This window comes from Solanum verrucosum, unplaced genomic scaffold (genome assembly GCF_900185275.1).
Source record: "Solanum verrucosum unplaced genomic scaffold, falcon-dt-bn FXZP01000182.1, whole genome shotgun sequence".
Lineage (NCBI taxonomy): Eukaryota > Viridiplantae > Streptophyta > Magnoliopsida > Solanales > Solanaceae > Solanum > Solanum verrucosum.
Genome location: NW_026020378.1, coordinates 3,277,220 through 3,303,313, shown reverse-complemented (window position 1 = coordinate 3,303,313; position 26,094 = coordinate 3,277,220). Strand labels below are relative to the sequence as shown.

The 26,094-nt window shown below is 37.5% G+C and overlaps 1 pseudogene; it reads left to right on the top strand.

Moving 5' to 3' along the window:
- The window catches only part of LOC125838887 (uncharacterized), a 65,410-nt pseudogene extending 39,832 nt beyond the window's left edge, over nucleotides 1–25,578 (top strand).
- Nucleotides 25,579–26,094: the final 516 nt, after the last annotated feature.

Here is a 26,094-nt window from a genome sequence, read left to right as displayed (position 1 = left end):
TCATGCACAATGTATTGTGTTCAAATATTAATTTTGATACATAACCTTAATTAGTATTGATACTTGAGACAAAAACTCTACCAAATGTATCATTTATCATGTATCAACCTTTTCATCTACAAATTTCTGATACATATGGATTCTGCTCTCAAACAAAATAAGTTACATAAATAATATGCACTAATTTTTTAAGCACGATACGTAAATTTGAATTTATACTAAATGTATATGATACATAACAAGTACCAAACAATAATGTATCGATCTCAAACCTGACATCTTATGGACAATAATTTCTTATTTAATGTAACTAGTAGAAATACAACACTTATCAATTTAAACAAGATACATAAATAGTAATATATTAATAAATCTATCTATCTCAAAAATAGTTTCGGTATAATAGACTTTGACTCAGCCTTCGGCTTTGATTAGGACATAGGGTATATAGATCTTTTTTCAGTGACGACACAGTGAATAACAGTTGTTATAGAAAAAACCTGAAAGATGCAGCAATATCTTGTTAACAAAATTGAAAGGATTTTCGATGAACTGGAGAAGAAATTTAAAATCCATCACTTATGTATCGTTCATAACTCACCTTGCTTTTCCAGATTCCTGAATGTATTCATCATGTAACAGCTATTGTTTTCAAATTTTTTCAATCTATTACAATTTGGGTGAGAATTGAAAGAAGAAAACTTGAATTGTTTGAAGCTAGATGGATTTGGAATAACATTGAGAGAAGAAAATTTGAATTTTGAATTGAAGCTGAGCGGATTTGGAAGAGAATTGAGAGAAGAAATTTGAATTTTGATTTGATTGAATTTGTTAAGATTTGTGAGAGATTGAAATCAACTAGATTGGTAGATAAGATTTTGGGGGTGATTTTTTTAGCCAAACAAAATCACCAAAAGCCACCACAAACGACCTCCGATTCAACTCCAAAATCACCACCGAACAGAAAAAAATGCTTCCCTGCTAGTAACTCTCTCTATTGTTGATCTCATTTTTTTTGGGGTTTTTTTTACTATTTGTGATGTTGGTTTAATTAGTTAATGATTTTTTTTTTCATATTCATTGAAATTGTTTGAAACTTTCTGTTATTTATCTTTAAAAAAAAATCAATTAGATTAGCGTGATTTGGGAAACTCACATTCAATTGTATATTTTATTTCCTTTAAAAGTGTAACTGAATTTATTTTAATATTCTTTTTCCTTTAAAAGTGTAACTGAGTTTATTTTAATATTCTTTTTCCTTTAAAAGTGTAACTGAATTTGTTTTAATATATCAAATTTAATGTATCTGACTTGTTTGCTATGTATCCAGATAACACTGATTTTGAGAAATTTTTGTAAATTAAAAAAGAATAGGGATAAAATGTAATTTAGCTCCTTAGGTAAGTTATACTAATTATAATTTGTAGCTATATTATAACTTGTTATCATATGAATCATATATATATTTATTAGCAAAAATTGACTTGAAATGCAAATACAACCCTTAATAATGTGCGTGAAGTGCGCTATAGGATCTTTTAAAAAAGAAAATTTAGCATAAATCATGCTCATGTGATAACTCAATCTTCCATAATCAATGGGATTCTAAAAATCTTACAAGTTCAATGTTAAGTTTTGAATATTCAAACATCATTATTCTCAAATACAAATCCGAAATTCGATCAAAATTGCTCACTTCTTCTTCATTCAATGTAATGGTATAACCTACTAGTGATATTGTTCATTTTGGGTCTGCATGATTTTAAAATGTGTTACTAGTGCGTAAAACCTTCTTACTTACAGGGGCGGATTTAGCAAGGGCTATGAGGTGTCACGTGACACTGCTTCGTCGGAAAATTTTACGAAAAATGTACAGTGTGAGAAGGGAAAAAACAGATATACAGTTATATATTATAAATGTGACACTCCTTCAATCGAAGTTGTCCGCTGCCCAACTGGTTTTAGGCTTGAAATTTGCAAGTGAGGTCGCGGGTTCGAATCTGTCTGGCCTCATTTTTTGGTTCTTTTCATTTGCCTTCTTTCTCACATGGTATTATTTTGAATACATTTTATTAAAAAAAGGAAATTATCGAAAGTTATTAATTTTTTATAAAAAGGTATAGTTATATATATATATATTAATATGATGTTATATTGTTTATTCATTTTTTCATTTTAAAAGGTGACACTGCTTACAAAAAATCCTGTGTACGCCACTGCTTACTTATATATTCAACATCTTTTATGTTTTTTTTTGCTGATATGAGACTTCTTATCTTAAGTTTGGGTGTCACATACACCCTCTCTTATGGACTCATCGTCCTCGCTAAGATTTGTCCCACTACATGAGAATTGCTAAGACTCAACACTGAGGTTTTCCCCATTTTATCGAGACTTGCCTAAACTTAGTTAGCTCACACCAACAAGGCTAACATAGAAGTGAGACACTTTAATTAACACTATTTAATTTTATACACCCTATGCCAAACGACTTAAGTAAATTTGAGGTGGGAAAGATGAATCTGCCTCCACATAGTCAAAAGTATGAACCAATGGTACATCTTATAACATGTGCCAATGTATCCCATTTGTTGTATACGACAATTTTCATATTAGTGTGGAGCGAATAAATGAAGGTTCACATCTAAAATTTCGTGTTACAAGAATGTGCAATCGAAACATTAAGGTAAGTTCAATAAAATAGTAATTAGACTAACTATGTTGTATGAGGCGAGTGTTGGCGAGTCAAGAACTTCCACTTTTAGAAGAAGTAAGTTGTGGAAATAATTAGGATATGAGATGGATGTATGAACATTCTAGGAGATATATGATTAGAAATGAACTTCAATATCTGCATTGGAGTTCGACTAAATTCGAATTTGCTTTGAAAAATCCCACATCAGGGGTAAAACACTCCCTATAAAAACGACTCCATACCTAGGAGAACTCGAACCCGTAACTTTTGATTAAGGATGAAAAAATAATTACCACTCTACTACAATCCTTATGAATAACAATACACTTTTAATATGTACTAGAAGGAGTAGTTATTAATGTAAAAATTAAATCCTTTCAAGGAAAATCACAAAAATAGTTATTGATTGCAGCAGGACAAAAAATGTGAAATGATAGAATCGACAAACTGCAGGTGAATATGCAAGATCAAAGTTAAGTGCAAAAACCAAAGTATAGAGACAGAATAGTGATCAAACATACATATTTTTGTGTGAAAAATGAATGAAATTTGGAGTGGGCACGTCATATAAATGATACGTACCTTATGATAACATTGATATAAAATCTGACACAAACAAGATGCATGTTTTACGCTGAGAATATGATAGCTAAATAGTCCTATAGCATCATCATTTTCATTATTAATTAATATAGTAAATAATACAATATATAGTTGCAGTGGAGACAAAATTACCAAGTCCCATGTGATTGACAGAAACAGACCTAGTAATAATAATTGAAGGGACAAAAAAAAGTAATGGACCTTATTTTTTATCTTGCTTCCAAACTATCAGTAACTTGCATGCAAACAAACACTACATATCTTAGTTTTCTCTTTTTCACTCATTAATAATATATTTCCCTCTTTTGGCTCTTTCTCTTCCCACAACTTTTGAGGACTCACTTTCATTACATCATGTGTGACTTTTAAATATGGAAACATACAAGCAGGAAAATTGGCAAAATCTCAAATAAAATTTTATTTTATTGGTCATTTTAATATATTAAGAAAATATAATTATTTTTTAAAATATTTTTACCCTCAATATTAATTACTTATTCTTCAAATCATTTTTTAAGATCTAAGACTATACATTAGTTAATATGAATATTATAATAAAATACTACCATTAATAAGTATTTCTTAAGAAGTGTACACAGTTCAAAATAGACAAGTGAAAAATAAGGAAGAGAGTAATATGTTTAAGACTTTAAGTTTCAGTGGTTTTATAGCAATATAATTACTAATATTATGAATAATTAAGACTATAAATTTTCATTTACTCCTAAATTATGCAAAATAAAATAAAGGTTGTTCTTCTCCGTTAATATACCTAAAGCGTACATAATTGTATTACCTAAAATAAAATGAGACAATTTTATGTGAATATGTTTGTTTTATTCTTTTTTTTCTCTGTCTTCCTATGAATATATTTGTTGTGAACTCTCCTTAGCTTACTGCAACCTCTAATTATGTAATCCTTCAATTCGCATATTTATTATTGCTTGATTGTGCATGTTCTTATCCTGACTGATGGTATTTGGGCCTTGACGTACTATGTTCAATTTTTTTTTATCAGTGACAATTGGTAGGTCTTCAAATGTATGATAATATTGATGTTGTCCCTCTTATTCTTTAGTTGTGTTTACAAGGTATTTATCTAGTTGATCACCTTCTTTGAGAAAATGATGAATTTGAACTCCAGGGTTCAACATAATCTCTGATTTTCTTCGCTTTCTCAGCTATTTTTAAGGTATTTTTCACACTTCTTGCAAAATGTTCTTTAGGTTGAGTGGCTCAGTTTCTAGAATGACATTATGTATTTTTTGTGCCAAACAATAGTTTAAGTTTTTCAATATAACTCTAATTTATGCTTTTATGTTGGATAATATTCTTATACCCTTTGCATGTGCATATACCAGATCTCATCCACTATTCCTTAGCCAAAATTCACAAGATCTTGGATTTGGATTTTTTTTACTATTGTCACGATCCAAAAATGGACGTGATGGCACTCGTCTTATTCCACCAAGACAAGTCAGCCTAAAACTCAACCATTACAATAAAATGCGGAAATTTCATAATCAACTCAAAAATACCCTCAAAATCTGGTTGTCACGTGTATAAGCCTCTAAAGTATTACAATTGATTCAAAAGAAAACACAAGTCTCAAATGACCTTGTTTCTAGAATAGAACGAGATCATAAATAGGAGTAAGAAGGTCTGTTGAGATTACAAACAACTACCTCACGAATCTCCAAGAAGCCTCGAAAAATAAGAGAATAGAAAGTATCACAAAATCTAGGCTCGTAACCTACAAAAAAATTTGTAGAAGCAACGGGTGAGTACCAAACCACACGGTACTCAGCAAGTAAACCTCTAAACACAAACTAAGTGGATAGAATACGAGTACTCCTTACACCCCAACCGAACCTCCACAACTACAACTTGCATAAAATCAACCCAACCTAACAGTTCACAATTCAACAACAAGCTCAATATTCATCAATCACAACTTCCACAAAAAGGCACTCACAATATCAGCAACACACAAGATCAAATTCATCAAATAGAGGTAATCAATTATCAAGTACTTTCCAACCACCAATAAAATTAAACACAAATCATCAAGAATGAAGGATGTCATGTGATGCAATGCAATATGACACCATGAAATGATATGCCTCAGAATACCAAGTACTCTCTCAACCGTATATACATGATACTCCTCAGAAATACATCGAGAGTTCATGACCCATGGGGGACTCGCGAGGTCCATATACTGACACAGACGATCTCCACGTGTCTGTGCGGACGATCTCAACGCACTATCATAAATCAAACAAATTCTGCACGGACGATCTTCACGTGCCCAAATTATAAATTTACCATCTCCAACACAGACGATCTCCACGTGCCCAACTTTTATTCAATCTCATCTCAATGCATGTGCACAATATGATTTCAATAAAAGGGATGATGCATCTCAATCAAATATCAATATGATATGTAATCACCTCAGCTATCACAAGTATACGGGTTCAATAACGAACACAATCACATATAATAAATCAAGTCAATAATATATCAGCTAATGCCCATATGCTTTGGCATTCTCGGATTACAATCCACATTCTATAGTAATAAACTTTCCCTTTATAACACCAGTACTCTTACCAATGCCCATCACACCATTGGTACGAACCATTCTCAACACATCACCTACAACCAATTAATCACATTGCCTTTTATTACCCCTTTTTCATCATTAGAATTAATCAATGTGGACAAGGCAACCCATCACCAAGTCTCATTACCCCCAAACACATATTATAAGAAAATACACGAATTCCATACACTTAACAAGGGTTTAGAAATCCACTTACCTGAAATAGTCGAATAATCACTCCGGGACTTGAACCTTCCCCTTTCGTTGAACTTCTAAATCAACTCGATCTATTCAAATAAATAATCACAATAATTTTTCAAAACTAACAATACTCATATTACTATAGGTCTAGCCTAGACCCAAAAATTCACTCAAAATTATAATCAAGTTCTTAAATCTTGATGTCAATTAACATGACAACTCGTTCAATTTTCTCCAATATCACCAATCTAATGTTATTTATATAATATAATATAATATACCTAATATTTAATTGTATAACTCAATTTATCAAAACTTGAATCATAATATAATAACTATAAGAAAGGTCCAAAACCAGAGCCAAATTACGTGAATTGATCTATGTAATCTACTCCAATTCATAGCATACCACATCTAAGCCATCTAAAGCCATCCTCTCCCAATGAAACCACTAAATTATGTCAAAGGTATACAAGCTGTAACCATAATTCCAATTCCAATCTAATCTTTTTTTTTTTCCAACTTAATAGCCAAAGTTGCTAATACAATTCGTTGCCCCAACTTCCAGCCATTAATCACAATCCACTTGATATGATTTACACAATAATTCTTCCAATATCATATCTATCTGTTCATATAATCTATCTATATATAAAAGGAGAAGAAAAAGTGCCACGTGTTAGCACCACAAAAAACAATAATTATTTATTAAAAAATCAATCAAAAAACTGATTTTAAAAAAAACAATAATTGCCATTAAAAAAATTTAAAAACTTATTGTAAAAAAGAAGAAGTTAAAACGGTCAATTAATAGTTAGTTGTAGAAATGGGGTAGTTTATTTTTCATTCATTTTTAAAATTAATAGAAAATCTGTAAAAAGAACTCACCACAAAAAAAGAATTAATTTAAAATCTAAGAATCTAAAAATAAAAATAAAAATAAAAATTTGCAATCACTTAAAAAAACTTTAAAAAACATAAATCATCAAAAATTGAAAATATAAACTAATAAATAGAAAGATATACAAAGTAACGTATGTTTTCCTTTTTAAAATCTGATTTTTTTAAAAAAAAATACAAATTATTACTTTCTTTATTTGGAAGTTATTAATTAAATTAAAAAGTTAAAATTTAAAAGAAGAAAGAAAAACCGCACATTGTTATCTCTCATTGCCCCCACTAACTTGCAAACCCATGCACAATTATATTTCAATTAAAATTCAAATCTTAACTATAGCAAATCACTAATCCTCATTTAAAAATCTTCTTCTTTGGCTTTTAAGTATTCAATCAACGAAAAGTTCTTTGATTAGTAAATAAAGACATAGAGAAAACATTGTCAACGTAGTATCTTTATGCTCCTTATTCACCCTCACCAAGAAATTGAAGAAATTTGAGAAAATCTCTATATTTATTGTCACAATTTAACATGCGTTTAGTGACTATTTTTGCTCAGTTTATGATTATGATTTGATTCTTTAATATAGATTATTTATTCGAAAAAATATATTGTCAAATTGCTATACTAGATGAAGGTAAGAGTGTTATATAAGAGTTTAAATCAACCTCTGTCCAAGCATTATAGGTATTGTCTTTTAAAATTTATAGTTATTTACTTTTCCATTACTCATTTTCCTTATTGCATAATCACTTTCATAAATTATCCACATAGTTGTACTAGATATAAAACATATATTACATCCTCATAAAATAAGAGAGGGCACAAAAATGAAATGAGATAAAAAAAAGTTAGGGAGTAAAAATTTCATCTTCTTCGATTTATTATATATTCATCATCATTTAAATTTTTCGTTTCTTTTTATTTGTGTCGCAGGTAACACAAAATCAATTCATCAAATCAAAAACAAAAAGTAAATCAGAACTCAGAAGCAAGTAAAGCATACACAAGATGTAATGAAGTCTTTGGATGATAAAGAATAAACTTCCACATGAATGGAGTTCATGTCCTCACCCTTACGGTGTGTTTCAATGTTTTATGGTTAAAAAATTGATAGTTATATATTATTATATTTTATAGATTTATAGATTCTCTCAATAAATAAATATATTAATTAAAAAAACTGACAAAATACTGATAGGTACAAGTGTTAGTTGATTTTCATTTATGTTAATCCAAGTATTCTACAACTACAGTTACCTATTATAATTATTATTACTTTCTTCTCAATTATTTAAACATATGTTTTTATTGCAATTATATGTATGTTGATTACCTTTAGTATAGTTACTAAGGTTATATATATATATATATATATATATATATATATATATCCATTCAAGTAATGAACAACTATTTGTTGTAAAATGTTTTTGTTGCAAAATTACATATTCCCTTTATTATTTATTATATTATATAAATAAGCGTCCATTCAAGTAATGAACAACAATTATAGTTTAATTGATATTTCTTTTTATCTTTTTTCGCGTTAGTCTTTGTTACAAATTTGCATATTTTTCTTTCTATAAAATTATAAATTAGTAATCTTGATTGTGAAGATTCTCAATTTGTTGATATAATGTAGAATGCGTAGGGGGAGTGAGTGTATATAATATGCATGATTATGTATGTACACATATATAAATAATTATTATTTTAAGAATTTTTTTTAAAAAAAATGCACCATGTTTGTCGATGGAGAATTTTTAGGAATAATGGTAGAGAATTTTAAGGAATAATTTCAAAATTTAAAATTAATATAAAATAAAAATTACTGTAGCAGTTTTCAATTATATAATCCACCAAAAAAATTACAAAAATATTAAAAATATACAAAAACTGTCGTCTTTTATTTATTTCTTTTTAATTTATAATTTGAATTGTTTAAATCCTAATTTAATTGATGTTTTTTTATTTTCAAATTGGTGACAACTTCTCATCAATTATTTATTATCTTCTTCGATAAAAAAATAAAATTGCTTTATGATTAAGGAGCACAAACATTTCGATACCAATTCTAATAGACTTTGTTGATCATCATACAAATAAACTTTTGATCTGTGCCATGCATGTTTTAACCAACTTTTTTATATTTTATTAAATTATCATAAGCACAATCACACAATATGTGATAGTTAAATAACTTTTTGAATAATTTTGTACTTGGATATACTAACGATATAAATGTTTAATTTTAGATTTTTACTTTGCTATTGAAGCTTATTAAACATATGTATGATATTATTGTAATATATTCCATCATGGAATGGCATACATATGAATTTCTTATTTTAACAATTGCGTTTAAACACACAATATAAATATAATAAGAAAGTATGTCATTTTTTACAATAAATATAGTAGGTATTTTGGGGGACGACAACTTTAAGAAAGTGTTCTATAATTTTTTTTACTTCTAAACTGCAACTACAAAAATATTATGTTTATTAAAATTAATTTACGTTTAATGGTAAAATTTACTAATAAAATTATTTTGTTTGAAATAAGTTATAGTTCTAACTTGAATCTATAAAAGGATAAATTTTATTTTAAAAAAATATTTATATAGGATAATATTTGCTTAAAATTAGTTAATTAAATTAGTGTTAAATGTAAATTTTTAAATTTTGAATTTGAATTGGAAGTCACATATTGATCTTCTCTAATTTGAATTGAAAATTAACTCTATATCAGATAAATTCGAATTTCAATTTAATATTTTTTAAAGAGCTTGCATGTACGCTCAATTATTTTTATTTTAATCGTGCAAATTAATAAACTAATTGAAAATAAATATTGGCAATTTAATTTTAAAATCGTGAACTATATAATAAAAACAAAAACGTGAAATAAAAAAATTATTTGATGCTTGCATGATTCGTTGTCTCTATTCATATATAGAGATGCGATTATTGGAGTTAGAGGTAGAGAAGAATGAAGGTTAGTATGTTTCATTGTGGAATACAATAGTTACATTTTCTTTAAGATAATATGATTTAACATGATCAATCATTGCAACCTGAAACAACTAGAAATAATACTTTAATATTATTTGCGCATCGCCCGAGCACGTATACTAATATTAATTAAAAATGAAAGTCAACCGGTTATGAACCAGTGACGACAACCATACTAACCCTTAATACTTGCACCCTAACTAACAACTTATCCATCTAATTGTCTAAATCACCTGCACAAGTGCATTTTCCAATTTCAATTTACTTTTCACTATGGAAAGAATGAACCATTAATTAATGCCAACATACAGATCTTGTCCCCTAAAACTTTCAACCAAAACCGCCATAATCCTCCAAATTTCTAATTTGACATATTAATATAATAATATAACTTATCACTAACCATTAATATACTATTCTTTTCCTATAACAACAATACAAAAACAAAATAAACTTGAGATTTTACCTGAAGCATGGGTCGCTTATCTTGTGGCCGCGAACCGTGCCCTCCGCCTCTCCTTTCTTTTTTTCTAAATTAATTATATGTTAAAAGTGAAAATCCCTATTACTTATTTTAATATAAATGGGTCAAATAGTATAGGGTCTTAAATAAATTATCATTTTAGCCTATTAACTATCGATTATCCACAATTACCCATCAACTAATTAACTAAAGTCAACGAATAGTTTAAAATTTCCAAAAATGACCTTTTGGGTCATTACAACTATCTCCATCAGTGTTACACTATATTGGATTTGGATTATTTTTACTGTCTCCATCAATGTTACACTATATTGTGTTCTCCTAAGTATCCTTAATTTCGCAACATAACAATGTAAGTTGGGTTTGTAACAACTTATTTTTTTATCAAATTAGGTCACTCTAGCTAGGTGCACTTGAAAGAAATCTAGAAAGGATAGTTTACCTAAATAAATTGTTGAATGGTTAATTAACTAAGTTTTATCATCCTTTCGAGAGTGATATCTCATTCATATCTTCTTGAGCTTATCCTCTTTCACAACTCCCATAATATCATGAATATCTCTATAGCTAGCCATTACTTTAGGATTTGTAGGGTAGTTCACCATTTTCTTATGATTTGTTGCAAATGCAATTCTTCAATATATATATTGTAGTGACCCTTCTGGTTATTTCTGTGTTTTGCCTTCTGTGTGTCGTTTAGAGCGTTCCTGTAGCGACCTCAAGTCATTTATGACTTGCTGGGACTGATAGTTCGGTCACCTGGTTGTTCGTTTGGCTTTTGTGCGAGTTTTAGTGTTTTTGGAGCTTATGAACCTTGAACGATCATTTTCGATCAAAAGTTCAAGAAGATGACATCAGAATCCAATTCTGACGTTTCCATCAGCTCCGAAAGGGTCATTTTAGGCTAGTAGCATGGTCGGCATGACTCTCGAGGTTTTTAGTGTGAGTCGGTGCGATTAGGTGTTTTAACTTTAAGTTTAAGCCTAAGTTTGACTTTAGTCAACATTCTGAGTAAACGCGCTCGGATGAGAATTTTATCAGTGCGGTTAGCTCCGAAATATCGAGTTTGGTCTAGACTGACCCTTCTTTTGTGTCCCGAGGTTTTCGATATTTTTCCGAGCCCTTTTGTGGTTTTTGAGTTAAAATGACATTTGAGTGTGGGACCCACTTTTTGTCAAGATGACCTCTTATGGAAATTTCGACTGCGCCATTGAGTCTGGAATATCAAATTTCGTATGGTTGTATATCTCGTTTGCGTCACGACGTTTCGAACGAGTTCGGAGCACCCCGTCGGAGTTATAAGTTTTGAAAAGAAATTGTAGAAAAATCTGCTATAAATGCAGAAAATATAAGAACCCTTTCCAAACTTAAAACAGTCATAACTCTCTCATCTCTCAACCAAATTAGGCGATTCGAAGTGCGGGAGCTTCGTATTTTCGGTGGTTTTGCTGTAGAGTGTTTGGAAGTTGTTGGGTGCGCATCATTCGAGGTAAATTAGGCTATTAACTTGACTATTGTACCCTTTTTCGAGCCTTTATTTTTGGCATTCTTGTTTTGTCATATCTCAGTCATTTTAGCTCGGTTTTGGGTGATTTGAAGTTCCACGTGTTGAGAATTGTCGTGGCTTTGTCGTAGAGTGTTCAAGGAGTGCTGGGAACTTTTCGATTCTCGTTAATTTCGAGTTTACACTGCTGCTATTTTCTTTTAAGTTGATTAAATTGTGGTTTTCTTGCTTGTTAGTTTTTGCTGTGTTTTGAGCCTTGAATTGTGTTCTATTTTGGAACACAAGTTCGAGGTGCTGTTTTGGGTCTGTTGACGGATTCAAATCCGAACAGTTCGGTGCGGGTCCCACGATTTCCATTGTGACTCCAAAATTGACCCGTCTCCGTTTGTTGTGATTTTGGTGTCTAAACGACCGTACTAACGTTGTGATCCTATATTTGATAGAGTGACATCGTTCAAGGGTCGTTCGGGAAGGACAAGCTCCAGTAAAGTGATTTGGGGTGCGCGCAATCAGCCTTAAGGTAGGCTACAACTTCCTTTCTTTTAGATTGAGCTTAATTGTGTAAAAGCATGTTGATTGGAGTGAATTAGGGGTGGGTACCAGTTTCCTACTTTACTTTGATTAGATACCTTATGTTAGGATCGATTGGCCATATTTCGGGTGTAGTATCATGTTAACCGATTTAGTAGAGTTGCATGCTTATGTGCTAAATGCTATTGTATGCTATGTGTTGTATGCCTTGTTTATCCTTAACCGTAAGCATGATGTCCTTAGTCTAGGTTAGACTAACATTGCCTTAGACTTATGACCCGTGTGGGCTGGATAACCTTGACTTTATGCCGACGTCATTCAGATGACTTAGCTCCTTGTAGACTAGAGTAGCAGACTTGAGTCTGATAGTTGAGCCTTAGATTAGATGTTATCGTTGCTTGCTGCAGTTTCGTATCTTCTCCCTCTAGTCCCGACGCGTTCTCAAAGGTTTGGTGCATCACTAAAGGTGTGGGATTGAGATAGTATAGGCTTGGAGCCTTTTCTGTGATTTCTTAGAGTAGACGGCGTTCCATAGTGGCTGTTGTTGGATTGGATCCTATTAGAGATACCATCACCCCCGGGGTCGTTCTTTCTAGCTGGGCTGGGAGCGTATCGCTGGCTGGGTAGACTCGGTGATATTGGCGATCGCCCCCGGGCCTTTCTTTCTAGCTGGGCTGGGAGTGTGTTGCTGGCTTGGTGTCCTCGGGTCGCTCTTTCTAGCTGGGCTGGGAGCTGACTGTATGGTAAGACGACTCGCGATATCTATCTCACTCACGAGTCCCTCTTTCTAGTTGGGCTGGGAGTGGACTGTTTGGTTGGGTGCCCCCTGGGGTCACTTTTTCTAGCTGGGTTGAGAGTGTACTGCTGTCTGGGTGGAGTCTGATAGATTATCTTTGTTACTTTGGGCTAGAAGCCCGGTCTTCTTCTTTCTCATTAGACTTAGTTATTCTGTGTACCTATCAAGCTTATGGGGGTCCGTTCAGGTTTTATTTAAACTTGCGCACGAGTGTACCTTCTGGCTTATGAGGGTCCAGTTAGGGTTAGTTTAGTTGTACTTAGTTTATTTCTGGTATGCTCGTGTGCTTTCTTTTCATATCCACCTTTCTGTGTCTAGATTCTATCATTTCTTATTGTTTTTACCCTTTTTGCTTAGTCGGCTTGTGATGCCTACTGAGTACATGTTGTTTTGGTACTCATGCTACATTCTGCATTTACTTCATGATGCAGGTCCCAGTAATAGTTACCAGTGGTGATTAGTTTCAGCCTTCTTTTGCAGTTGTGATTCGGAGGCGAGGGCGAGCACTTGGCGTTTTGGGTTTGTCTTGTCTATTTTTTTTATTTTAACTAGTCTTGTTGCCTTTGAGACACGCTTTGTTGTGGTTCACTTTTGGAACTTGTACTCTTTATTAGATAACTATATACCAGTGACTTCCAGGTTCTAAGAGGGATTTCTGTACATATTTATTTTGGTTTGCTTCTTTATTTTTGTCCTTGTTTAGATTATAATTTTCGCTAGTTTCTGCCATTTCACTCATTGCTTGATGTTCTGGGTTACGGGTTGGCTTACCTACTGGTAATGCATAGTAGGTGCCATCATTACTCGAGAAATCAGGTCGTGACAAGTTGGTATCAGAACCCCAAGTTCATTGGTCTCACTTGTACAGAGCTAGCGTTTAGTAGAGTCCTGCGGATCGGTGCGGAGATGTCCATAACTTATCTTCGGGAGGCTACATGATGTCTTTAGGAAGATTTCCTCTTTTGTTTCACTTTCGTGCAACGTGTGTTTTATTGGTTCCTTGAAATTCACTTGTTTCACTCTTTCGCAGGATGGCTCGCTCGCAAGGTGGCGCGGCTAGGGGTGATGCACCCGGGCCTGCAGATAGAGCCCCAACTTGGGGTAGATGCTGACCCCGAGGTCGAGACAGGGCCGCTGCACTAACCCAGGAGAGAGATGAGGATCCAGAGCCAATAGCGGACCCTCCAACACCTCGTATACCAGATCAGCCGGTGGGGCCGGGGCCAGCCCAGTCGCCACCCGAACTAGTTTTGACTCCAGATCTCCAGGCAGCTCTTGGGTGTGCTTGGGGGTATGCAGCAGCCACCCGCCCCAGCTACACTAGCACCAGTATTGCAGGATCAGCCCATAGTGAGGGCACCTTAGGTCCAGGTTCCACCTGAGGGAGTAGGTCCAGGTACTACCTGAGGGAGTACAACCCTTGGCAGCGGATAGACCTATGCCGCTCGAGGACCAGAAGATGCTTGGTGTGTTTCTCAGGTTGACACCACCGAGGTTTTCTGGGGATGTGGGTGAGGATGCCCACGCGTTTCTTACTACTTGTCGTGAGAGGCTTCACACTTTGGGTCTAGTGGAGTCTAGAGCGGCCGACTTCATTGCTTACCAGTTAGATGGCCCAGCCAAGCAGTGGTGGGGCACATTCATTCAGACCAGACCAGTTAGATCTCCACCGGTATTATGGGATAAGTTTTCTGAGGCTTGGCCAAGTTTATCCCCCGTAGCGTCAGAGACCGCCTTAGGGATCAGTTATGTAGGTTGGAGTAGGGCTCCATGTCGGTGGCAGAGTACGAGACTAGGTTCCACGAGCTCTTCTGTCATGCCGAGATGATATTACCTACATAGGATGAGGGAGTTAAGTGTTTTGTTCGTGGGTTGAGATTACAGCTTTGACTTGAAACCCAATCATTAGTTTCTACGGGTCGATCTTTTTTAGACGTAGTTGACCATGTCAGTACTATGGAGCATCTTCATCGCGAGGCCCAAGAGGGCAGCAGTAAGAGGGCTAGGCATGATGGCAGCTACAATGACTTCCGCCCCAGGTCTAGGGATTATTATTGTAACACCCCGTATTCAAAATAGACAAAAATGCAGATTTTGAGAAGTTGCAGGTTACGGTCACCATCCACGAACCATAGGTCAGACCACGGCCCGTGCTGGTGGACCGTGGTTCACCACTGCAACCCCTCCCCAGCCAGTTCAAAAAATTGGCTAAGTCCCGACTCACGGACAGACCCACGGTCCGTAGATCAGACCACGGTCCGTGGTCTGTGTCCGTGGATCGAGACTGAAATGACCCAAAAGGTTCTTAAAAATGTGCTTCGAAAGTTACCGGAAACTTGTTTAGCTATATCAAAAAAATTCATTTCATTTTTCGAAAATCCGACTTCATATTCTTGTTTAGGGGGTCAAATTGAGTGGGAAATGGGTCTAACCCAAATTTTAGAGCAACCGTATCAAAATCCGAAATTTCCAAGTGAAGCCTTTTTCGAGGGTCTAGTTTGGAGGGTCATATCTCCTAGCACACAAATAATTGGGTGGCGCATAACATATCCATGGAAAGCCCTTGGAGTTAGCTACCTAACGCACTTCGTTTCACCTCATTCGGAGTTCGGACGAAGAAGTTATGCCCATTTTCGTAAAATTTATCCGGCAGGAAATGCAATTTCCAGTGAGCGTTTTTACTGTTCACCCGCCTCATTTTTTTTTCTAAGTGTTGGACCATTTTTCCAAAGGGCATATGTTATTTCCTATATACCATTAGTTCAATTCCCATCTCTAAAACATTTCCCAAAACACCTCTCCCATACTTAGACACATTTTCTCTCAAGTTCTCTCAAGAACCCTAATCCAAAACCTTCCTCAAGATTGAAGAGACTCTTGCTCCAAGTTCCAAGCTTCCATTGAATACACTCTCAAGACCTTCATAAGAACTCAAGGTATGTGGTGTTGAACTCATGGGTCCTTCCACTCATAGTTCCTAGACTCTATTCTACTCACTAATTCATGGTTTAAGTTAAGATTCATAAATTAGTCTTGTTCTTTGTAATAATTTCCTGCACATTGAATTTTAAACATGAAAAGTGATTGTTTTGAGCATGTTGTGACTCTAGAACTTGAATCTAAATTTGGAATGGATGTGGAGATTTTCATGTGGTATTGTGGGTGTTAAAAGGTGTTGTTGTAGGTTGTTCACTGGTTTGGCTGCATAATTACTACCCTATTTTCCATGCTCTTTGATTCCATTACATGCCTTCAAGGTGTTTGACAAAATGTCCAACTATGGAGAATTGATGAATCATGCTTTAAAGCTTGAGTTATGAGATGTATGGCAATCCAGAGATGTGTTGATGACAAACTAAGCTTGTGTATATGTTCATTCCATACGTGAGATTGCATTAGAGCCTAATGAGAATTTCCTATATAAAGTGTTGCATGACCATGCCCGGTCCGGGGGAAAAGAACCGGACAACCATGTGAGAGGTTTATATCTCACCACCTAGGATGCTTGGGGTGTGACCAACATCAACCATGTGAGAGATTTATATCTCACCACCTAGGATGCTTGGGGTGTGACCAACATCAACCATGTGAGGGGTTTATACCTTGCCACCAGGGTGTCCGGGTGTGAACGACATCCCCCATCCTAAGTTGGGGTTATAGATTGGTTGGATCATGCATACACATATGATATCTACTATTAGTATAGATTTACTTAAACATGTTTTGACTTCACTTTGATCATGCATCCTCATATTGTTATTCATAATGCCTATGAAACTATTTCTTATATTTCGATTGTATCCTTGTCTATTGTTGTGTTGCACCCCGCATACTTAGTACATTCCAAGTACTAACACATATTTTGCCTACATGATGTCACCATGTAGGGACCGGAGCTACTCTTGATCCTTCTCTCCATTCACGTGGCTAGTACGGTGCTTATCCGAGTTTGTTGGTGAGTCCTCAATGATTCGAGGGCTATGTTATGTTTCCTACTCCTATGTTTTGGGACTTTAGCTTGCAATTGTATTTTGACTATGAGGGGAGCCGGTAGTATGTCATGGCCCCCGTCCTATCTATGTATGTAGAGGTGTGCGTTGGACAAATATTTTGTAAATGAGCTTGACTCTTGTTCTATGATGTCATTTTGAAATGGTTTGCCCTTAGTCCCTATTTCCCGTTAATTAATGTTGATTGTACTTCCGCGACCGATGAAGTGTGATGACAAGTTTGAGAGGCTTGTTTGGGGTTCCTTCGGGTTCCTCATTCGCCATGTCACGTCTAGGCCCTAGGCTTGGGTCATGACAGAGACTTCCCTTACCAGTCTCTGAGACAAACTACGGTCGACCAGCACGGACCTTCATTCGATCCACGGTCCGTAGGTCTGACCGTAGATGAGGTTAGCAGCTAGTTAGATGAAAAATTCTGATGGGTTAACTTCAGATGGTCATAACTCTTAGCACAAAATGAATTATGTGTCCCTTGACCTATGGTTAGATAGATAATTTAATTATCTTTCCAACGCCACTGAGTTTTCTAAATTTCGACATCCGAGTAAAAAGTTATGCCCATTTTAGTGAAGCCCTGTCGGGCAGACTCGACCTATGGACCCAATTGACGGACTGTCGATTGATTGACGGACCGTAGTTCCATTCCGTCAGTCACTCTGACAGCAGTTAATTCAGGGGTCTTTTGGTCTTTTCCTATTTCGTTTAACCCCTAAGATACGTCGTTTAGACCCTAAATCATGAGGTTTTAATCAGTTTAAGCCTAGAAACATAACTAGAACTTACCTTAGTCAAAATCATTAATCAAACTTAGAAAAATTAGAATCAAGAAGGAGAAAAAGGTCAAGAACCCTAGTTCAAGAACACAACGAGGTTTCTTCAGTTCCAGCCCCGAAATTGAAAGATTTCTCCGTGGAATTCGTCACCAGGTATGTGGGATTTCACTAGTGGGTTCCTTTCGCCCATTAGGTCCCTAGAATTCAGTCAGATTCTTGATTCCATGATTATGAACAGACCTAGGGTTTCTAGAATTATAGCAGATCATCATGAATTAGTTATTTAAATGTTCCAAATCAGATTATTATGTTATTGCTCAGTTTATCGCATGAATTTCAGAACCCTAGCTATGTATTTCTTTAGTTCTTGAATTACACATGCTAGGTCAGATATTTCAGTATTCAGTTTTACATGCCTCAGTTTATGAATGCATCATTATCAGATTAATTGTTGCATTCTCAATTTGCATGTTTAGTTTCGAGCTATCCAGTATTTACAGAAACTCAGTCATAATGTGTGAACCACTTAATCTATTAGGAGTAGCATAATACCGAGTTGGACTAGAGTTTCAGCATACCCATATAGTCCCAAAACTACGAGCCACGTAGGTGTAAGTCCCCTCTGTGGGCAATATCAGTTTAGTGGTCACGCCAGCATGCCTCTATGCCTCTGGCAAGGTATATTGGGTCCTCTCGATGGGGCGTATACATCGGACTCCACATTTAGCTTATGTGGTTTTATCTCGGTTATTAGTAGCTCCCATAGTTCAGTCAGATTCTATTGCATTGACCATTTACCAGTGTATTCAATATTCAGTCTCAGCATGTTATAAATTGGTCATTGCATTCAGTTAGCTCAGTATTCAGTATCTATATCATGTTCAGATTATTTCATTGCTTTATTGCTTTGTTCAGTTATATGTTATTTCAGCTTTACTCTATCCTGCCTACTCAGTACCTTTCAAGTACTGATGCATACGTGCGCTACATCTTCTCGTGATGTAGGTTCAGGTTCTCAGTATCCAGATCACACTTAGATCGGTTCCCGATCTCCAGTTCAGCATAATCATTGGTGAGTCCTCATTCTCCGAGGACAATAGTCACGAGTTTCTTTTCAGTATTTTAGTCCTTTAGTTTCAGTTTTGCTAGACTTAGCTGGGGCCCGTCCCAGCATTTCTAGTCAGTTTAGAGGCTTATTTCAGACATAGTTAGATTCAACTTAGTATTTTGAGTTTGATATTTCTTTTGTATTAAACTCTCAGATTTGATATATTCAGTTATAGTATATGGGTATTCCCCATCTTTTCAGATTTATTTATGAATTAGCTTCCGCCTCAGTTTATTTTTCTTTAGTATGCTCATGATCATGCCAGCAGGGTTAGCTTGGGATCACTTGTGGTCCTAGGTCCCGTGTCCGCGTCTTGGGGGTAGCTTGGGGCGTGACAATTATGATAGGACCGGGCGACGGTTTCGACAGGGTTAGTCTAGCCGGCCTATCCAGGCCTCTCTTCAGGCATTAGATGGTGGTCGGAGTGAGGCCAGTTCGATTCAGGGTCGTGAGGTGTTTCAGTCGGGTTCTTCAGGCCATGATGGTCGTTCTTCTGGGAGTCATCCTCGACAGGGTTGCTATGAGTGTGGTGAGATGGCTCATTGGGCCAGGGACTTCCCTCAGCATAGTCAGATTGCTCCCGCTTCTCAGGCAGCTCCCATATCTTTACCATCACCTCCAGCTAGAGGCCGTGGTCAGGGTCAGGACCGTAGAGGTGGTCATCAGGGTATACGGGGTAGTCCCCGAAAAGGCAGATTAGGTGGTAAGTTTGATGGCCAGGGCAGAGACAGACATAGCCATTTCTTTGCAGCTCCAGCGAGGGATGAGGCATCAGATGATGTGATCACATGTACGATTCTTTTATGTCAGCAGCCCACTTTGGCTTTATTTGATCCGGGATCTACTTTTTTGTATGTTTCTATTTCTTATGCCTCTCGCTTGAGTATGATATCTGAGCCTCTGGTAGCGTCGTAGCGTGTGTCGACCCCCGTGGGTGTGTCTTTAGTTGTGGATCAGGTATTTTGATCTTACTTAGTTACTATCCAGGGGCGTGACACCCGCGCTGACCTTATATTACTTGACATGGTTGATTTCGATATGATTCTGGGCATGGACTGGTTATCCCATTATCGCGCTGTTTTAGATTGCTTCTCTAAAACTGTTACCTTAGCCATTCCTGGTATTCCTTCGGTGGTGTGACATGGATCTCGTGGTAGCACACCAGTTGGGGTTATCTTTTTTATTCGGGCTAGGAGGATAATGGCTAGTGGATGCTCTTCATATTTGGCCTTTGTGCGTGATGTGAGTAGGGAGGTCCTTCCGATTGAGTCAGTTCCTGTTGTTCGTGACTTCTTAGATGTGTTTCCTACTGACCTACCTGGCCTACCCCAGAGCGTGATATTGATTTTTCGATTGAGCTTGAGCCGGGTACTCAACCTATTTCTATTCTGCCATATCGGATGGCTCCTGCAGAGCTCAAGGAGCTCAGTGTTTAGCTTCAGGATCTCTTGGGTAAGGGATTTATCAGACCTAGTGTATCACCTTGGGACGCTCCCGTTCTTTTTGTTCAGAAGGACAGTACGATGTGCATGTGCATTGACTATAGGCAGTTGAATAAGGTGACAGTGAAGAATCGATATCCTCTGCCTATGATTGATGACCTATTTGACCAGCTACAGGGAGCTTCAGTGTTCTCTAAGATTGATTTGAGCTCCGGTTACCACCAGTTGAGGATTAGGGCAGCGGACATCCCTAAGACTAGATTTAGGACCCGTTATGGCCATGATGAGTTCTTGGTGATGTCATTTGAGTTGACTAATGCCCCTACTGCCTTTATTGACTTGATGATGCACGTGTTCAGGCCTTATCTTGATTCCTTCGTCATAGTCTTCATTGATGACATTTTGATATACTCGCGGAGTAGGGGTGATCATGAGCAGCATTTAAGAGTTGTGCTCCAGACTTTGAGAGATCAACGACTTTATGCCAAGTTCTCAAAGTGCCAGTTTTGGTTAGACTCTGTAGCGTTCTTGGGGCACGTTGTATCCAAGGAGGGAATTATGGTAGATCCTACAAAGATTGAGGCTATTCGTGATTGGGCTAGGCCTACCTCAGTTATTGAGATTCATCGGACTAACAGGCTTCTACATACGATTTGTGGAGGGTTTCCCTACCTTGGCAGCACCTCTGACCCGGTTGACTCGTGTTGATGTTCCCTTTGTTTGGTCAGAGGAATGTGAGGCGAGCTTTTTGAGGCTCAAGGAGTTATTAACCACTGCTCCTATATTGACTCTTCCAGTTGAGGGCAAGGGCTTCACGGTTTATTGTGACGCATCCGGCGTTGTTTTGGGTTGTGTATTAATGCAGCAGGGCCGGGTTATTGCTTATGCGTGAAGGCATCTTAAGGTCCATGAGCGCAACTACCCCATTCATGACTTGGAGTTGGCGGCGGTAGTTTTCGCGCTTAAGATTTGAAGGCACTACTTGTATGGAGTTCGATGTGAGATCTATACCGATCATGGGAGTCTTCAGTACATCATGAGCCAGAGGGACCTTAATTCGAGGCAGCGTCGCTGGATTGAGCTCCTAAAGGACTACGACCTATTTATTCTCTATCATCCAGGCAAGACGAATGTGGTAGCGGACGCCTTGAGTCGGAAGACGGTAAGTATGGGTAGTCTAGCCTTCTTATCTATTGAGGAGCGACCCTTGGCTTTGGACATTCAGTTCTTAGCTAATAGCATGGTTCAGTTGGATATCTCAGATTCTAGACGCGTCTTGGCGTATATGGGAGTTCAATCTTCTTTGCTTGATAGGATCCGTGGTTGTCAGTTTGAGGATGAGGCATTGGTGACCCTTAGAGATCGAGTATTAGCGGGTGATGGTGGTCAGGCTACCTTAGATCCTGATGGAGTGCTGAGATTCGTCGACCGCATCTGTGTTCCGAGAGTTGGGGATTTGAGACAGTTGATACTTTTTGAGGGTCATGAGTATAGATACTCTATCCATCCGGGCACAACGAAGATGTATCGTGATTTGAGGCAGCATTACTGGTGGAGTGGCATGAAAAGAGATATTACTGACTTTGTTTCCCGTTGCTTGTGCTGCCAGCAGGTAAATGGCGAGCATTTGAGGCCTGGTGGTGAGTTTCAGAGATTACCCATTCGAGAGTGGAAGTGGGATCACATTACTATGGATTTTGTTGCTGGCCTACCGCGGACTTCTAGAGGTGTTGATAGCATTTGGGTCATTGTTGATCGATTGACCAAGTCAACACATTTCCTTCCTATTCAGTCTTCATTTAGCGCCGAGAGGTTGGCTCGTATCTACATTCGGGAGGTGGTTCGACTTCATGGGGTGCTAGTTTTTATTATATCAGATCGAGGTTCTTAGTTCACGTCTAGCTTTTGGAGGACCTTTCAGGATGAGTTGGGCACTCAGGTTGACCTTAACATAGCTTTCCACCAACAGACTGATGGTCAGTCGGAGCGTACTATTCAGGTCTTGGAGGACATGCTGCGGGCTTGTTTTTTGGAGTTTGGTGGTCATTGGGACCAGTTCTTGCCTTTGGCGGAGTTTGCGTATAACAACTACCATTCTAGCATTCAGATAGCCCCGTTCGAGGCCTTGTATGGTAGGTATTGTCGTTCTCCGGTGGGTTGGTTTGAGTGTACAGAGCCTAGGCCACGGGGTACGAATTTGATTCAGGAGGCTTTGGACCAGGTGAGAGTGATTCAGGATAGACTTAGGACGGCTCAGAGTAGGCACCAGAGTTATATGGATCAAAGGCGTCGGCCTTTGAGATTCTCTATTGGTGATCGGGTATTCCTTCGTGTGTCACCCATAAAGGGCTGGATGAGGTTTGGGAGGCGGGGCAAGCTTAGCCCCAGATACATTGGGCCTTTTGAGATACTCCGGACAATTAGGAAGATTGCTTATGAGTTGGGCCTACCTCCAGTATTTTCAGCCATTCACCCGGTTTTTCATATCTCGATGTTGCGGCGGTATGTTCCTAATGAGTCCCATGTGCTCTAGTATGATGCAGTCGAGTTGGATGACCGTTTGACATTTGCAAATGAGCCAGTTGCCATTCTAGCCAGAGATATGATAAGATTGCGCACGAGAGTCATTCCTGTTGTTAAGGTCTGTTGGAGGCATCGTCCAGTCGAGGAGGCTACTGGGAGACCGAGCAGGAGATGCGAGAGCAGTTTCCCGGCTTATTTGAGCATTCAGGTACTTCTTGACCATTACTTTCGCGGATGAAAATCCTTTGTAGTAGTGAATATTGTAATGACCATTCTGGTCATTTTTGTGTTATGTCTTCTGTGTGTCGTTTAGAGCGTTCTTATAGCGACCCCAAGTCATTTATGACTTGCTGGGACTAATAGTTTGGTCACCTGGTCGTTCGTTTGGCTTTTGTGCGAGTTTTAGTGTTTTTGGAGTTTATAAACCTTAAACGATAATTTTTGATCAAAAGTTCAAAAGATGACATCAGAATCCAATTTTGGCCATTCCATCAGCTCCGGAAGGGCCATTTTAGGCTAGTAGCATGGTCGGCATGACTCTTGAGATTTTCAGTGTGAGTCGGTGCGATTAGGCGTTTTAACTTTAAGTTTAAGCCTAAGTTTGACTTTAGTCAACATTCTGAGTAAATGCGCTCGGATGAGAATTTCGTCAGTGCAGTTAGCTCTAGAATGTCGAGTTTGGTCTGAATTGACCCTTTTTTTGTGTCCCGAGGTTTTCGATATTTTTCCGAGCCCTTTTGTGATTTTTGACTTAAAATGACATTTTAGTGTGAGACCCACTTTTTGTCAAGATGACCTTTTATGGAAATTTTGACTGCACCATTGAGTCCGGAATATCGTATTTGGTATATTGTATATCTCGTTTGCGTGCACGGGGTTCCGAATGAGTTCAGAGTACCTCGTCGGAGTTTTAAGTTTTGGAAAGAAATTGCAGAAAAATCTGCTATAAATGCAGAAAATATAAGCAACCCTTTCCAAACTTAAAACACTCATAACTCTCTCATCTCTCAACCAAATTAGGGGATTCGAAGTGCGGGAGCTTCGTATTTTTGGTGGCTTCGCTGTAGAGTGTTTAAAAGTTTTCGAGTGCACGTCGTTCGAGGTAAATTTGGTTATTACTCTGACTGTTATACCCTTTTCGAGCCTTTATTTTTGGCATTCTTGTTTTGGCCATATTTCACTCATTTTAGCTCAGTTTTGGGTGATTCGAAGTCCCACGTGTTGGGAATTATTGTGGCTTTGTAGTAGAGTGTTCAAGGAGTGCCGGAAAATTTCCAATTCTCGTTAATTCCGAGTTTAGACTGCTGCGGTTTTCTTTTAAGTTGATTAAAGTGTGGTTTTCTTGCTTGTTGGTTTTTGCTGTGTTTTAAGCCTTGAATTGTGTTCCATTTTGGAACACAAGTTCGGGTTGCTGTTTTGAGTCTCTTGACGGAGTCAAATCCCAACAGTTCGGTGCGGGTCTCACGATTTCCATTGTGACTCCAAAATTGACCCGTCTCTGTTTGTTATGATTTTGGTATCTAAACGACCGTACTAACATTGTGATCCTATATTTGATAGAGTGACATCGTTCAAGGGTCGTTCGGGAAGGACAAACTCTGGTAAAGTGATTTGGAGCGCGCGCGGTCAGACTTAAGGTAGGCTACGACTTCCTTTTTTTTAGATTGAGCTTAATTGTGTAAAAGCATGTTGATTGGAGTGAATTGGGGGTGTGTACCAGTTTCCTACTTTACTTTGATTAGATACCTTATGTTATGATCGATTTGTCATATTTCGGGTGTAGTATCATGTTAATCGGTTTAGTAGAGTTGCATGCTTATGTGCTAAATACTATTGTATGCTATGTGTTGTATGCCTTGTTTATCCTTAACCGTAAGCATGATGTCCTTAGTTTAGGTTATGCTAGCATTGCCTTAGACTTATGCCTCATGTGGACTGGATAACCTTGACTTTATGCCGACGTCGTTCGGATGACTTAGCTCGTTGTAGACTGGAGTAGCAGACTTGAATCTGATAGTTTGAGCCTTAGAGTAGGTGTTATCGTTGCTTGCTGCAGTTTCGTATCTTCTCCCTCTAGTTCCGACGCGTTCTCGAAGGTTTGGTGCATCACTAAAGGTGTTGGATTGAGATAGTATAGGCTTGGAGCCTTTTTTGTGAATTCTTAGAGTAGACGACGTTCCATGGTGGCTGTTGTTGGATTGGATCCTATTAGAGATACCATCACCCCCGGGGTCGTTATTTCTAGCTGGGCTGGGAGCGTATCGCTGGCTGGGTAGACTTGGTGATATTGGCGATCGCCCCCGAACCTCTCTTTCTAGCTGGGTTGAGAGTGTGCTGCTGGCTGGGTGTCCCCGGGTCGCTCTTTCTAGCTGGGCTGGGAGCTGACTGTATGGTAGGACGACTCGCGATATCTACCTCACTCACGGGTCCCTCTTTCTAGTTGGGCTGGGAGTGGACTGCTTGGTTGGGTGTCCTTTGGGGTCACTCTTTCTAGCTGGGCTGGGAGTGCACTGTTCGCTGGGTGGAGTCTGATAGATTATCTTTGTTACTTTGGGCTGGAAGCCCGGTCTTCTTCTTTCTCATTAGACTTAGTTATTCTGTGTACCTGTCGGGCTTATGGGGGTCCAGTTAGGTTTAGGTTAGTTGTACTTAGTTTATTTCTGGTATGCTCGTGTGCTTTCTTTTCATATCCGCTTTGACCTTTATGTGTCTAGATTTTACCCTTTCTTATTGTTTTTACCCTTTTTGCTCAATTGGCTTGTGATGCCTACTGAGTACATGTTGTTTTGGTACTCATGCTACTCTGCATTTACTTCGTTATGCAGGTCCCAGTACCAGTTACCAGCGGTGACTAGTTCCAGCCTTCTTTTGCAGCTGTGATTCAGAGACGAGGGCTAGTAG